The sequence below is a fragment of the Panthera pardus genome, unplaced genomic scaffold (genome assembly GCF_024362965.1).
Source record: "Panthera pardus isolate Hobbes unplaced genomic scaffold, ASM2436296v1 HiC_scaffold_24, whole genome shotgun sequence".
In the NCBI taxonomy this organism is placed as follows: domain Eukaryota; kingdom Metazoa; phylum Chordata; class Mammalia; order Carnivora; family Felidae; genus Panthera; species Panthera pardus.
In genome coordinates this window covers 102,998,489-103,014,005 of record NW_026526810.1, presented here as the reverse complement: position 1 = coordinate 103,014,005, position 15,517 = coordinate 102,998,489, and the positions used below count along the sequence as shown (strand labels likewise).

Sequence of the window (15,517 nt, the reverse complement as noted above, 5' to 3'; positions counted from 1 at the left end):
GCCCCTTCAGATTCTTGCTTTAGTAGCTGCACCCTCCCTACTATTAAATCATTTATTATTATAATAATACCTTGTGCTTCAGTAATGCCTTTAATCCAAGATCTCAAAGTGTTCTAACGAATACAGATTAATTCATCATCACAGTATCCCCACAGAGATGGGGAGATGGAGGTGTTCTCCCCCATTTTATGGGTGAGAAAACCAAGACAGCACAGACGATTGAAATGACTCACTATGGAGATCAGTGGATGGGGTAGTTCTCCCGGACCCTTCCCCCGCTCCTTCCTAACTCTTGGCTGCCAACATCAGCATCAAAATTTCAAATCCCAGAGACAAAGACCATTGAGTTTTCACAATAAAGGACATTTCCAAACTGTCATTTCAGCTGCTCCATTGTGGTAGACCTCAGGAGAGGGAGGGGATGTAAACACGATAAAGGTCCCCTGAGGCTCTCTGTGTCCAGCTCAGAGGAGGAACCTGGGTGGCTGGGATGGGGGGGAGGAAATCCCCTCCAAGGTGACCTAAAAAGCCCAGCCAAGCTTTGAGGTCTCAAAGCTTCCAGAGTTTCAAGTTGCATTTTAGTAATGTTTCTCAAAGTGTGAGCCACAAGCAACAAAATAAAAGACGAATTAAATGTCATCAAAATCTAAAACTTCTATGCCTCAAGGGTCATCGAGAAAGTAAAAAGACAACCCCAAAAAATGAGAGGAAATTGTTGCAAATCACTTGTCTGATAAGAGATTTACCTAGAATATATAAAGAATTCCTACAACTCAATAAAAAAAAAACAAAACCCAATTTAAAAATGAGCAAGGGGCACTTGGGTGGCTCAGTTGGTTAAGCATCTGTTGATTTCGGCTCATGTCATGATCTCATGTGTGAGATTGAGCCCTTAGTTGGTCTCTGCACTGACAGTGCAGAGCCTATTTGGGATTTGCTCTCTCTCTCTCTCTCTCTCCCTCTCTCTCTGCCCCTTCCCTGCTCGAGTGCACATGCATGCTCTCTCTCTCTCTCATTTAAGTAAAATAAAAATGGGCAAAAAATCAAATCGACATTTCTCCAAAAAAGATATAGAAATGGCCAATAAGTGCATGAAAAGCTACTCAACAACATTAACCACCATGGAAATGGAATCAAAAAAACAATGAGGGGTGCCTGGGTAGCTCAGTCCGTGAGCCAACTCTTGATCTCTCAGGTAGTGAGTCCAAGCCCCACATTGGGTGTAGACCTTGCTTAAAAAAATAAACATTAAAAAAATTTTAAGGGGCACCTGGCTGGCTCAGCCAGTGGAGCGTGCAACTCTTGATATTGGGGTCATGAGTTTGAGCCCCGAGTTGGGTACAGAGATCACATAAAAAAATAAAATCTTTCAAAGAAACTTTTTTAAATGAAATTTCACTATATACCCATTAGAATGGCTAAAATCAAAAACACATATAATAATTAGGATTAATGAGGATATGGAAAAATTAGAACTCTCATACATAAAAGATCAAACAGTGAACCCATGACTCAGCAATTCCACTCCTAGGTATATACAAGTAAAACCTTGGTTTGCGAGCATAATTTGTTCCAGAAACCTGCTTGTAATCAAAAGCACTTGTATATCAAAGCGAATTTCAAGAACCATTGGCTCAGTTGTGATCATGTGACGTTGGGCGTCACGTACTACTCATATTGCAAGACATGGCTTGTTTATCAAGTTAAAATTTATTAGAAATGTTTGTTCATCTTGCAGCACACTGGCAGAACAAGTTACTCGCAATCCAAGGTTTTACTGTATGTACCCAAGTGTGTCCATACAAAACCTTGCACACGAATGTTTATAGAAGCACTACGCAATAGCCAGAAGGTAGGCACAACCCAAATGTCCATCAGTTGATGATGAATGGATAAAATGTGTATCTGTACAATGGAATATTATTCAGTCATAAAAAGGAATGAGGTAGTGGTTGGTGCTACAACATGAATGAACTTTGAAATCATTACGCTAAGTGAAAGAAGCCAGCCACCAAAACCCATATACGTACAATTCCATTTATATGAACTGTCCAAAATAAGCAAATCTATACAGACAGAAAGTAGATTCGTGGCTGCCTTAGAGCTGGAGTAGGGGTGGAGGGAAGTTGGAAAAAGATGGGGAATAGTTGCTAACGGGTTCGGCGTTTCTTTTAGGAGTGCTACAGACACTAAAAATAGTGATTAGACCAAAAAAAAAGACATTAAATTGTATACTTTAAGTGGGTGAACTGTGGGGTATGTGCAATATATCTCAACAAAACTGTTATTTTTATTTTAAAAAGTGTGAACTCCTACCACCTGTTCCAGAATTACCAGACTGCCTGTAATCAGAATCTATCAGATAGAATTCTATCAGATTGCAAGAATCTTTGGTAGGCAGGACCCAGCTCTGTATTTTCTCGGAGAACACTGAATGAAATTCAATGTAACACGATGCCCTTACAAGACAGTGATTCAGAGCCTTGTGGCCCCCAGGCTTCCTGAAATGAATAAAATGGAAGGTCTGTAACTCACGCTGAGAGGGCAAAGGCCTGGGGGTTGAGTAGGGGGGAGAACTGAAATCCCTGTCCTGAAGTTCTTTATTAATTGCTTCTTTCCCCAAGTCTAAACCCCGTATTGTCAGAAAAAAATCTGACATCAGAAAGGGGAAGAAGGTGTGGGGGAAGGGAGAGGAAGACTTCCTTCCCCCCCACCCAGGGAGAGGAAGACTTCCTTCCCCCCCACCCCCCCCCCCCCCGCCCCTACCTTCAGGCTCCCAGCCACTGCTGTGAAGAGCTCTTGAAGGAAATGAGCTGTTTGTTTGAGTTTGTGTCTGCAACAGAAACATTTGCCAATCACTTGTGGTTTTTCAAGAACCTGGGAGCTGCTTGCGAACCATTTCTGGAGATCCACTTATGTTCACCTTCGTTATCGGCAGATAAAGGAGCTGTAAGTCAGCATTTACGACACCTGAGACCAGAGAGCTGGCACTAAGATATCAGCCTTTAAGGGTCTAGGGGTTGATTTACACACTGTCCCTTCTTGGATTTTCCGCCTTTGTGCCAGATGTTTTTCTATTTGCACCATCACCTGTAAGATGGATGAGGTATAAACATGGAACAGTCAAGCTTTCCCCAGCTTAATGCTAAAGTGAAAGATTTTCTGGGGTGAGTTCAGAAACTATTAGCTGAAATGGTGTTGTGAGTTGTCTGTGTACTTCTTTATCTGTGTTAATATACCATAGGACTGTCTGCTTCTAGCTGAGATTTTCAGACCTGGGCATTCATAAGAATCATCTGGGAACTTTCTGACGCAGGACTGAAGCCACCCCTAGGAATCTGCATTTCAATAGCAAGTGACTCAGATGTATAGACCACATGTGGGAAAAGTGATCTGAATTCTACCTTTTGTCTTTTCCCCTCCTGGCCCTTCCTCTTCCTCCCCTCCTTCCCCAAACCCAGGACTTGAAATAGAAGAAACCCTGCAAAGCCAATGCTCCAAAGATAAAAAGGTATGACTCTTAAGACCTCACGATGTTGGAACAAATCAGGCTATGACATGTAATCAGATGAAAGAGTTCCACCTTGATTCATGTGAAATGCTTCATCCTCAACACCTCGGTGACAAGTGGGGCGGGGTGCACCTACGAAGTACGATACTGTAATGCTCGGAAAACAAATTAATGAGAGCTTAATTAGGAGGTAATTGCCCAGTTACTTGCAGATGGAAGCAGTTCTTCCTAACTGTAATTTTGGTTGTTGATGTTTTCCTTCTAGACAGGGACCTGTCGGTAGACTCAGCCCTGGCTTCTCCATCTTGCCCAAAGAGTACAGAGCAGTTGTTCCAAGAAACCAGTGGGGCCCAGGTCAGCATACTCTTTCTTTGGCTTCTGTGCCAGCCCCTGCAGGAAGCATGGGTTGGTTATAACCAGATTAGGGCAACTGGGACCCAGTCCCCTCTATTTTTCTAAGTCACCAGCATCTCCCCCAGGAGAAATGAGGAACTGATCCAGGGGTGGAAGGAATAATCGTTCCTCCGCACGAACAGTGACCAGGCTCACAGAGCCCACACAGTCCTATCTTATTCGTGGCTGCCAGCCCCCCCCCCACCCCCCCATGGAAACCTCGCCTACCTTCACAGGCGGTGGTTTGTGGAGACCACCCTGGCTCACTGTCCTCTTCACCCTCCTGCTACATGACTGCACTCTTCTCAGCCCGAGAGGGTTGTCAGGGCTTCTTCCAGTCCCGAAAACCTTGGATTCTGTCATCCTAAGGAATCCCAAACTGGATCATTCAGCGACTAGCTCTCTTTCCTCTTCACCTCCAAGCTTGATTGACTAGGGAGAAAAATCTGGCTTCCTACCCCCTGACTCCATAATCCAAATACACTTATCTGAGGCCTGTGGTTGTCCTCATCCTGCTAGGAAGATTAGGGGGTTAGTATTGTGCCAGGAGCAGTGCCAAGTGCTCCGTGAGTATTCTCATTCCTTCCTCCCAACCATCCTTTGAGGCAATAGTTCTCTCCCATTTTACAGGTGAGAACATCAAGCGTCAGGTCAAGTCACATGCCCCAGGTTATGTAGCTCTTAGCAGCAGACCCAGGACATGTTCCCAGGCCCCTCTGCAGCCGAAACTTGTACAACCAAAATACCTTACCTGGCTCCCAAGGAGCAATCAGACTCCAACAGATGGGAGCAACTTGAGTAAATTAAACCCAAGGAAAGAAATGTCCCCTCCCTGCTCTTCTGAACCAAACTGCTGTGAATTGCCTCGCAACTGACTGGAAAGCCTGCTAGGCTCACAAGTAAGTTACAGACCTGTTCCAGGGGCTGGTATATCAAGTGATTGGGAGAAAAGGAGGAATGTGTTCAAGGTCATAAGATGATGGCGGGGGGGGGGGGGGGGGGGGAGCAAAAGTCTCTAAATACTGGTGACCTCTCAAGCTAGCTGGCTCTGAAAGGTAAGGCAGGACCTGGCAAGCACAGACTCTGTAGTCCTAATCATGGCTCTGCCGCCTATCCCCCAGGAATAGAACTCAGAGAACACCCTGTCCTGCCTGCCCCTGGAGAGACAGGAAGCAAAGCTGCGGTTTACCAAGTCCTGCTGGAGGGAGTAGAGAGTCGGCTTCCTCCTGGGCTCAGAGACTCCTGCAGAATTATTTCCAGAACCTTCTTCAGTCCAGCTGCCTGCATGCTACCAGTCCTCACAGTGGAATTTGCTGTTCCTATGACAACACTCCTGCCGGCTCCCTCCCCCAGCTCACCTACATCCCTGTGACCTCATGGAAAGGCACATTCTCGGGCATCCAGACCAGATAAGGAGGGTTTTGCAGTCTCTCTGGAAGCATGGTGGTTAAGAGCACATGTTTTGGAGTCAACATACCTGAATACTGCTGTTTGGTCAAGCCATTTAATCTCTCATTGTCTCAGTTTCCTCATCTGAAAATGGGGTGAGTAGTAATACGTATCTCATAGGGTGTTTTCCAGGAATAAGTGAGAAAACATTTGTAAGGAACACATGGTTCCTAGTCCACAGAAAGAGGTAGTTTATAATGTTATTTGTATTTTTGCTTCTAAGTGTTAGGTTCCCAAGCCCCACCTCAGCATCCTAGTTTCCCTAATGCCATTTCAAGTCAAAGAATCTTACAACTGGAAGAGACCCTATGGGCCTGCGTGACTCAGTCGGTTGAGCCTCTGACTCTTGATTTCAGCTCAGGTCATGATCCCAGGGTTATGGGATCAAGTCCCATGTCAGCTTCCATGCTCAACATGGAGCCTGCTTGGGATTCTCTCTCTTTCTTCCTCTGCCCCTCTCCCCCTTTCCTCCACTCATGCACTCTCTCTCTCAATCTCTCTCTAAAATAAAATTTTAAAAAAGAAAAAGAAAGAGACCCTAGAAGTCACCTAACATAAGTATTTTTTCTTTATGCAATTTTCATATATATCTCTAAGAATGAAATAAAACCAGTAAAGAACTTAGCACCTGCCCGGGATATGTTTAATAAGTGTTAGGGTGTGTGATAGTTAAGGTTATAGGTCAACTTGACTGGATCATATGATGCCCAGACATCTGGTTAAACATTATTTCTGGGTGTGTCTAGGATGAGAGTGTTTCCAGAAGAGACTAGCATTTGAATGGGTCAACTGAGTAAAGTGGATTGTGGATTAGGTGGGCATCCTTCAATTCATTGAGGGCTTGCACAGAACACAGAAATGAAGAAAGGTTGAATTTGCTCTCTGCCTGAATGTGTGAGTTGGGACACTGATCTTCTCCTGACCACAGCACTCCTGGTTCTCAGGGCCACCTGGGTGGCTCAGTTGGGTAAGCATCTCACTTCAACTCAGGTCATGATCTCATGGCTTGTGAGTTTGAGCCCCATGTCAGGCTCTGTGCTGACAGCTCAGAGCCTAGAGTCTGCTTCAGATTCTGTGTGTCTCTCTCTCTCTCTGCCCCTCCCCTACTCATGCTCTGTCTCTGTCTCTGTCTCTCAAAAATAAACAAACATTTTTAAAAAATCTTTTTTAAAGAGAAGAGCCAGAAAACAATTAGAGAATAGTCGAGGGCCTAACTGTGTGGTATCTTCTGTGTTCTTAGATGGGACTATTACCACAGCTGAACAGAGGAAAGAGATTCTCTCCCTTTTTACAAATGACCCAGAAGAGACATATTCAAATAGTGTTGGCTTTTAAAGAATAAGGATATGTGCTTATGTTGAAGATCGTCTCATCACTCAAAAAGCCTTTAAATTACTTTAATGGCTTCAGTATTGGCAAATACTGGGCCTCAAATGTTGGGGTAGGATGTTTGGGAAATAGCCAAATGCCATTCAAACTCAAGTCTGGTGGAAAAATGTAATCTCTAGCTGCATTAAAATGGAGCTATGACAGAATGAGGAATGACAGTGGGGTAAGGACACCAGTTTCTTCCATGTGGCCCCTGAGCCAATTCTGAAAGCATTTCCAGAGAGGACTCAATTCCCCCTGTGCCCTTCCTCACCTGCACCCACCCTCTGGGTCTGCTCTCCTCCCCCGGGAGAGAGAAGCTGAGAGAAGTCTGAGGCACAGAGTCACTTCTAGTCTCCACTAACCCATATGTCCTAGGGACCCTTCCCTGGGAGGTCTCAGCCATTAAGCAAAGATCTACATTCTCACTTCCTCCTCTTTTCCCTCCATCCTCCCTCCCTGATGTGAGGAGACCACAGAACTTACTAGGGGGATGCAGCCCCGACCCCCCGGCACACGAGTGGATGTTTATTTCCCACTGAGAAGAGCTGCACACAGACCTGACTCCTATAGCTCCCACACTTGTTCCCACAAGTTTCTAATCCACATTCATGGCAGTTCTGTTAATGTGCCAGGCATTATGTTGGCTCCTGTCAAGGACATAAAAGCATCAGACCCCATCTCTGACCTCAACCAGGTGGGAGAGGGGATAAACTGCAGACGTTTAACAGTAAGATCTTTAAAATGCCATTGTAGACAATGGAAGCAGACACAGTATAAGTTCGCTATTTTTTTGGTAATTCTACATGGCACTAAAAGCCAGAGAGCAGAGAACTTATGCATGCTAGAGGCTAGAGTAATGAGGAAAGACTTCTTGGAGGAGGAGGCCTCTAACTAGAGTCTTGAGAGACAGAGAGGATTTCGGGGGGCTGAAAAGGAGAGGAAATATGAGGGGCAGAAGACAGTGCTGGGAAGGCGAACCTATGGTCAGGATTGGTCTGTGTGTGACGCTGGCACATCTCGGGTGAGCCATCTCGGGTGCACTGGTATTGCAGTCTGGTCATTCTTTTCAGGTGTCTTGGCCAAGACCTGAACTTGATCATCAGGCAGAGACTTCTTCCTCCCAGATATTCAGACCTAATGACTCTGTATTAGTAAGAATTCTTTTGGTTGCAAGTGACAGAGACTCAACACTAACTTAAGTAGAAGGGGCTTTGTCTCTTAGAACTAGAAAATCCAGGGATGGAAGTACGTTAGCTTGCAAGATGGTCAGGGCACAGCTGCCTCTAGGGGCTCTGATATTATTTTACGGCTCTGTTTTCTCTCCCTTTTTCTACTCTACTAAGAACCACTTTATAGGCTGGCTCTCATGGCAAGGCAGGGAAATGGCTGTCCAGGGCCTGAGATTCACATTCTCTGAGGTTATCAACCCCAGTGGAAAGAGTAGAAGTTTCCCTCCTATTCCCTCTTCATACCCCCTTGTCTGGATCCCTGACAAACGAGGTAAAAGAGGTTCACTGACAGAGTCCCAAAGTTGGCTGTCCTGTGGGGAATACCTGTGCTGTTTGGGGTGCCCCCAAAAGGCTGAAAGGACAGTATGGGGGAGAAGGCAAGGCTGTGCTACATTGTTCTGGAAAACCCCGTTCCCTGTTATGGACTTCACAGGTAGAGACATGTCCCCACTTCTTCCCATCCCTAATAGCTAGACTCTTTTCATAGGAAAACAAATGGTTAATTGCTAGGAAGGCTTGTGTAGGGACAACAGGTATCTATCACAGGACACTGCAGCAGGATTAGTAACTGGATAAACATCCAAAGGGATGTAGGTGTTTCAGGAGCGGGGTCTAGCTCAGAAGACTGGGTTACGCTGGTATGCCTTTATACCATGGAAAATTCAAGAAATGGATTTGATGATGAGCAGAACAATCCTTGCTGCAGGTCAGAACTCACTTAAAGGGCTTGGGTGGCAGCTTCAGGACTGTAGGACTGTACAGCAAGGACACAGTAGGTGTCATACTCAGGAAGAGCAAAATCTCAGAGCCTAAGGCTGCCCTGGACTCAATATTGGGTGGGAATTGAAGGCATTTCTACACTGCTCATTCTCTGCTTTTGAATTCTCAGTAGGCAGCATGCTCTGGAGGCCCCAGGATAAGGGAGCAGCAGCTACCAGTCACTTCGGATCAGAATCATAGAGGAAGAAAGCGAGAGGAGACCTAGGGCAGTGCTGTCCAAAAGACCTTTCTGTATTCACGGAAGTATTCTGTATCTGCAATTCCCATTATGGGAGCCACATAAGGCTACTGAGCACTTACGGTGTGGCTAGTGCAACTGAGAAATTGAATTTTTGATTTTATTTAATTGAAATGAGTTTACATTTCTATGGCCACCTCTGGCTAGTGGCTATGGACTAGATACTAAGTCTTAGAGAACATCCTTCCTCCATGCACCTCCAGGGCTTGGAAGGGAAAAAGGCAGGATAACTTGGAATGGAACATCCCAGTGAACGATCTACGTCAGGAAAGGCAGATGGCGCAGAATTGGGAAATGAGGAAGACCCCTGGTGTCAGCCTCCTTCCTAGACACAGACATCAGTTGCCTGAACTCTGGCAACTGTCACCTAGCCTCTCCCCCTGAGAGCCACTGCCTCTGAAAAGAACCTCCTAAAAGGTCATCTGAGGCTACCAGGTGGCTCCAAAGCCACAATCCAGTGAGGAAGGAAGTAACTTCCACACCTCGCAATAGACCCATAGGGAACACCCTCCCCCCATGATATGGGAGACCCCATATCCCACGACTCTTCCCCCACTATGGAAAGTATCTCATGCTATGCCTGAGGACCCCATTAATGGTCAGGTCCCTAAGGGTTTTCAGTTCCACATGTGTTGACTGAATGCTTTGCAGATCATCAGAGGAAAAGCTGAACTTAAATAATTTCCTGTCCAAGAACAATCTGTCACCTAACACAGTAGGAAACCATCCAAGCTAGCCAGCAGAGTGACATGGCCCCACCCACAGCCTCCAGCCTAGAAAGGGATCTGGGCTAGCAGGACAGTCAGGGACTAGGTGAAAGAGTCCTGATAACCCAGAAGAGACCTAAATGAGCCCTGCAAATTAACAGCAAGGCACAGGCCCAAGACCAAAAGGAGAAAATGAGCTGGTGGGAAAGGCAGACAGTTAATCAGGTGGAGACTTGTCTTCCCACTGAACTCAGATCACAGCTTTGCCCAGCTACCAGAAGCCAGGCCAGGGCACTGGGTAGATTCAGGCAGGGCTGCAGGAGCACCAGCAGAGGTGGATGGATGGCAAAGTGGACTACATGCCAGGCTTATGCCAAGTTGGCTCCTTTCTGTGCACTTTCCATGCTATTCCATGACTCCGCTTCACGCTTCCTCCAGCTTACAGACCATCCCCAGAAGTCAGACCTTGACCAGCTGTCAGGAGGGTGAAGGCAGGAAGCCCTGGGCTTGCTCTGGCCCAGGAGGGACTTGAAACAAATTCTGGGCCTTTTCTGGCCATAGTTTCCGCATCTATTTGGGGTGTCCTTTTTTAAAATATAAATTAAGCTTGCATGCATATTCATTGCAACATTATTTGCAATACCCAAGAGGTGGAAACAACTCAAATGTTCATCCATAGAAAAATGGATAAAGAAAATGTGGTCTAAAAACAAAAAAAAAAAAGAAAGAAAGAAAAGAAAATGTGGTCTATATACACAATGGAGTATTATTCAACCTCTAAAGAAGAAGGAAATCATGTTACATGATACAATGTGGATGGACCTTGAAGACATTATGCCAAGTGAAATGACACAAATGTTGCATGCTTCCATTTACATGCGGTATCTAAAGTTAAGTGAAATTCATAGATACAGAAAGTAGCATGGTGGTTGCCAGGGGCTGTGGGGCTGGAGAAGTAAGGAGTTGTTCGATGATTATAGAGTTAGTTCTGCAAGACGAAAAAGCTCTAGGGATTTGTTGCACAAATCTAACCAATTCACAAATGTGAATATGGTTAACACTGCTGGACGGTACATTAACAGTAGTTAAGATGGTAAATTTAGTCACGTGTTTTTAAGCCGAAATCAAGGGTCAGACGCTCAACCAACGGAGCCACCCAGGCACCCCTATCGTTGTAACTTTAAACAGCGTGCTTAAAGCTCGCTTGGTTTTTGGTTGGGTCCATGTTCCGCAGTCTCCTTGCTCAGTGAAATGCGTTCATCACCTGGCTTTCCACAGAGATGTCCCCTTCGGCCCCCAACTTCTGCCAGCTGTATTTCTACATTTATATTGTTGCGGTTGATAGCATTTAATTCCATCTTTCTCTTTCACAGTCGATTGATTCCAGAAGTTGAAAACTAACCCACCACGCTTACATAATTGTGACTCTGTGGGTATGGTTATCTCAGTGTGGCAACGCTACATTAAGCACCCCGTGGGTCCGCTGTCACAATGGAGAGGACCTTCGAAAAGGCGCGGAGGACAGCTGGTTGGGTGTTTGGTGCATAGGAGGGCGCGGAACATGATGCGTTCCCACACTTGAGCAAATGTGTCATTTTTTGCGGATTCCTCACAGTTAAAACAACAATCAAATAAGGGCAGAGATCATGGAGTCCACCATCCTAAAGGAACTAAACTGTTGCCAAAATGGGAAGGTCCCCTGTGATCCACCCAAATAAAATCTTCCCACCAGCCAGCCTGCACGACCTCTATAATTAGCAATTCGCTCCTTTGCATTAAGCAAAGCCTTCAACGTGGTGTCATCTAATATGCAAATATTTCTGGGAGGGCTGCCACACTAAGTGGCTGACAGCTAGGTGCCATCCAGTCTTATCAGATAGCCGCTTTCCTGTGTGTCCGGAAGGGCGAGCCCGAGTTGGCTCTGATAAGCGCGGCCCCGAACAGATGCTGTGGCCTGAGCCCGCCCTCCCTAGAAACTGGAGTGGGTGACGGCTGAGCTCCCCTCACGTTATAGCTCCCACTCTCACCGGTGACCCAAGCAGCTCTCCCAGGCCTGGGAGGCTGGTGTCAGGTAGCAGTGGAGGAACCTGAGGTACCACCATGGCTCCAGCTGTTCCACCTCCCAACCCAGGCCCAGGCCTCCACCTGCCCCGAGCCAGTACGGGAAAGGAGGGGACAGATAGAAAGATAACCAGGGAAAGAAGGCTGAGGCTCCCGGGTGGCTCCAGGGAAAACCTGAAGGGGCATTGGAAAAGAAGTCAAGGGGGGGGGGGGGGGCCCTGCCTGTCTCAAAATTCTGGGGTTGGCCTAAACTGAGGAACGCTCTCTCCACTCCCCGTTTTTCCGTCCTAGCTGGCGCAAGAATGATTTGCTTCGTGTCTGACTCCACCATATGCTGCAAGCTCCCTGAGGGCAGGGCCTGCCCCGTCTTGTCTCCACATGTCTTATCCCCAGCACAGTACACAGCGGGTTGTGTGTGTGTCCAGCCAACGTGTGCTGACGGAATGGAGCATGAGCCCTATGCTCTTTGGTTTGCAAATGCCCTTCTCCCCAGCAGATCTAGAACTTATTTTTCACAGTCCTTGTGCATCCGGGCAGTGTTAGCTCGTTACATGTGGGTTGAATCCATTTGAAACGTTAAGAATTAAAAGGAAAGGATTGCCTCTTTGGCCAGTGCAAGGGTCTTCTGGGTTGCTTTATGGCGTGCATGTAGCATAGTGTATCAGACTTCTTGCAGCCCAAGGTTCCCTATTAAGAGAAGGAGTGACCCACCTGCCAGGAAAAGTGGCTTTTTGGTGTCCATTTGGCAGTATTTACAATATTCTTTTAAAAAAAAAAATTTAGGGGCACCTGGGTGGCTTGGTCGGTTGAGTGTCCGACTTCGGCTCAGGTCATGATCTCACTGTCCGTGAGTTCGAGCCCCGTGTCGGGCTCTGTGCTGACAGCTCGGAGCCTGGAGCCTGTTTCAGATTCTGTGTCTCCCTCTCTCTCTGCCCCTCCCCTGTTCATGCTCTGTCTCTCTCTGTCTCAAAAATAAAAATTTTAAAAAAATTAAAAAAAAATTTTTTTAATGTTTATTTATTTATTTATTTATTTATTTTTGAGAGAGAGAGAGAGAGAGAGACAGAGACAGAGCACAATTGGGGAAGGGCAGAGAGAGAGAGAGAGAGAGAGAGAGAGAGAGAGGGAGAGAGAGAGAGGGAGACACAGAATCCAAAACAGGCTCCAGGCTCCGAGCTGTCAGCACAGAGCCTGACGTGGGGCTTGAACTCACAGGCCAGGAGTTGAAGCTGGACCCTCAACTGACCGAGCCACCCAGGTGCCCCAACAGTATTTACAGTACTAATGGATATCCCTCAGACCTGTGGGAAATGATGTCTATACAAGATTTTTCACTGCAGCTTTGTTTGAAATAGCAAAAGGCTGGAAACAACCTAAATGTCCCATCCATTGAGATGTAGTTAGTAGGTGGTGGTACTTCCATATGGTGGAATCTGATGCAGCCATAAACCAGAGAGGAAGCCCTTTATGTACTGATATGAAACACTCTCCAAGATATATTGTCAAAACTGAGGGAAGTAAGACTCAGAACAGTGTTTGTGGAAGAAAGGAAGAAAAAATAATATGTGCATGCATGGTTACTCATTATATAAAAATGTTTCTGGAAAGAAACATAAGAACCTGGTAACATCGGTTGTGGGAAAGAAGGCGGGGGGGGGGTGCGGTTTGGGGACCCGGTAGAAGGGAAACATCACTGCGTACCCTTCTCTGCCTTTTGAATTTTAAATCACGTAACTGTAACTTATTTGTAAATGTAAATACAATTACACTTTTATTTTTTAAATTATTTATGTTATTTATTTATTTGAGAGAGAGAAAGAGACTACAAGTTGGGGAGGGCCAGAGAGAGAGGGCCGGGGGGGAATCCCAAGCAGGCTCCGCACCGTGCAGAGCTGGACTCAGGGCTTGAACCCATGAACGGCGAGATCATGACCTGAGCCGAAACCAAGACTTGAACCCTTAACCGAGTGAGCCACCTAGGCACCCCTACAAGTACATTTTTGAATAAATAATAACAAATGCCTCTTGTATGTCAGGCTATATCTTTCAAATCCATTTTGTAGTTTTAGCACAACTCCGTGAAACACATAACATAATCCCCATTTTCCAAATGAGACAGTTGAGACTTGGAGAAATAAAGCACATACCTCAGTTCCCACAGACATAAAATAGGGGAGCTGGGATTTAACAGGAAATTCAGGCCGGCTTCGAGCCCCTGTGCTTCCGTCTCAACTGCTCCGGGCCCAACTGCTTCCTGTCTAGTTTTCCTTCTCCCAGCAATGGGTGCTTTATCCCAGGGGGGCCATTTGTAAGCCCACTAAAGAGCCGACTCAAGGAAGGCCCTGCTTAGGCACAGCAGAGTCCTAAACAGGGAGGTTCTGGGAGCTTGTATGAGGCTGTGTGTGTGTGTGTGTGTGTGTGTGTGTATAAGAGACTATTATGGGTGTATGTGGGCATGTGTGAATGTGTGCACATACGTGAGCGTGCAAGCCTTGTGTGAGTGTGTGAGCATGTGACTGTGTGTGACTTGTAAAGTGTGTGTGTGAACGTGTGAACATGTGTGTGAGTGACTGTGGAAAGCGTGTGGTTGTGTGTGAGTGTGACTGTGTGAACACTTATGAGTGTGTAAAGAGCGTGTGGTTGTATGTGAATGTGTGTACGTGCGACCGTGTAAAGCCACATGTGTGTGAGTGATTGTACGGAGGCCCGGGAGGCGTGATGGGGGGGAAACCAGTCACTGAGGTGGGCAGAAAGCTGAGGGGACCGTTGAATGGGAGCCTCTGTGGGGAGCGGGAGGGGAAGGCAGGGCAGGGGCTGGGCCAGTCTGGGTGGAGCTGAGGGGAGAGGCTGGGAGAGAAGGCCCCACGGCAGCCGGCCAGATGGCTACAGGAGCTACCACGCCCCGGGGGGCTGCAAGTCTCCACTGCACTCCTCAAGCCAGGGACCCAGGAAGCAACATCCCTATCCCAACATTCCATCTGGGCCCACCTAACCGGGTGAGACCCAGCAGGGACAGTCACTAAGCGGGTGGGATAACTTGGGTGCAGCTGGAGGTACAGCTGAGAGAGTCCATGCACGTCGCAGCTGGCAAGCTGCTTCCCTCTGCCCTCCATGCCCCGTAAGTTGTCACTCCCGCGCCCAAAGCTAGAGCTGCAGAGACAGACAGGCCCCCTGCCTCCACCCTGGTCAGACTGCAGGGAGGGCATGAGGCCGGGGAGGGGAGGAGAGGGGAGAGGGGGATGAGTCTGGGAAGGGTGGAGGGACTGGAGGGAAAGGGGGATGTTCTAAGAACAGGTTTGGTGTGGCTGTGTGCAAACTTCGGCGCCCTGAGGGCTGAGTGATTGCACTGCTGGCTGCTTCCTCCCCATCCCGCCGGAGCACCTGGCACCCTCCATGCCTCGGCTTGGCCAGATGTGCCAGACTGACTGCATTGGGTCCAGATGTTGATGTGGCAGTCCAGCCTCTATCCTGACCATTGCTGCCACTGTGTGTGTGTGTGTGTGTGTGTGTGTGTGTGTGTGTGTGTGTGTGTGTGTGTGTGTAAACTATGTGAGCAAGTGAAAGGGGTCCTGACAAGAGATTTTCTTGCCCCTGGAGCTGAGGGAAACATCATCTCCTCTTGATGGTCTTAAAAAAACCTGGGTCTCCAGGGAAGGGCACTGTTATGGGCTGAATTTTGTCCCCCCAAAGATGTTGAAGTCCTAACCCTCAGTACCTGTCAATGTGACTTTATTTGGAAATAAGATCTTGGCAGACATAATCCAACACAACTGGTATG

General features: G+C 47.0%; 1 long non-coding RNA gene across 1 annotated transcript; it reads left to right on the top strand.

Moving 5' to 3' along the window:
* The first annotated feature begins 5,189 nt into the window (after positions 1-5,189).
* On the top strand, positions 5,190-11,413 carry LOC109268329 (uncharacterized). Its single transcript, XR_002080594.2, has 2 exons — positions 5,190-5,448; positions 11,052-11,413. It is a non-coding gene; the product is annotated as an uncharacterized LOC109268329 (long non-coding RNA).
* Positions 11,414-15,517: the final 4,104 nt, after the last annotated feature.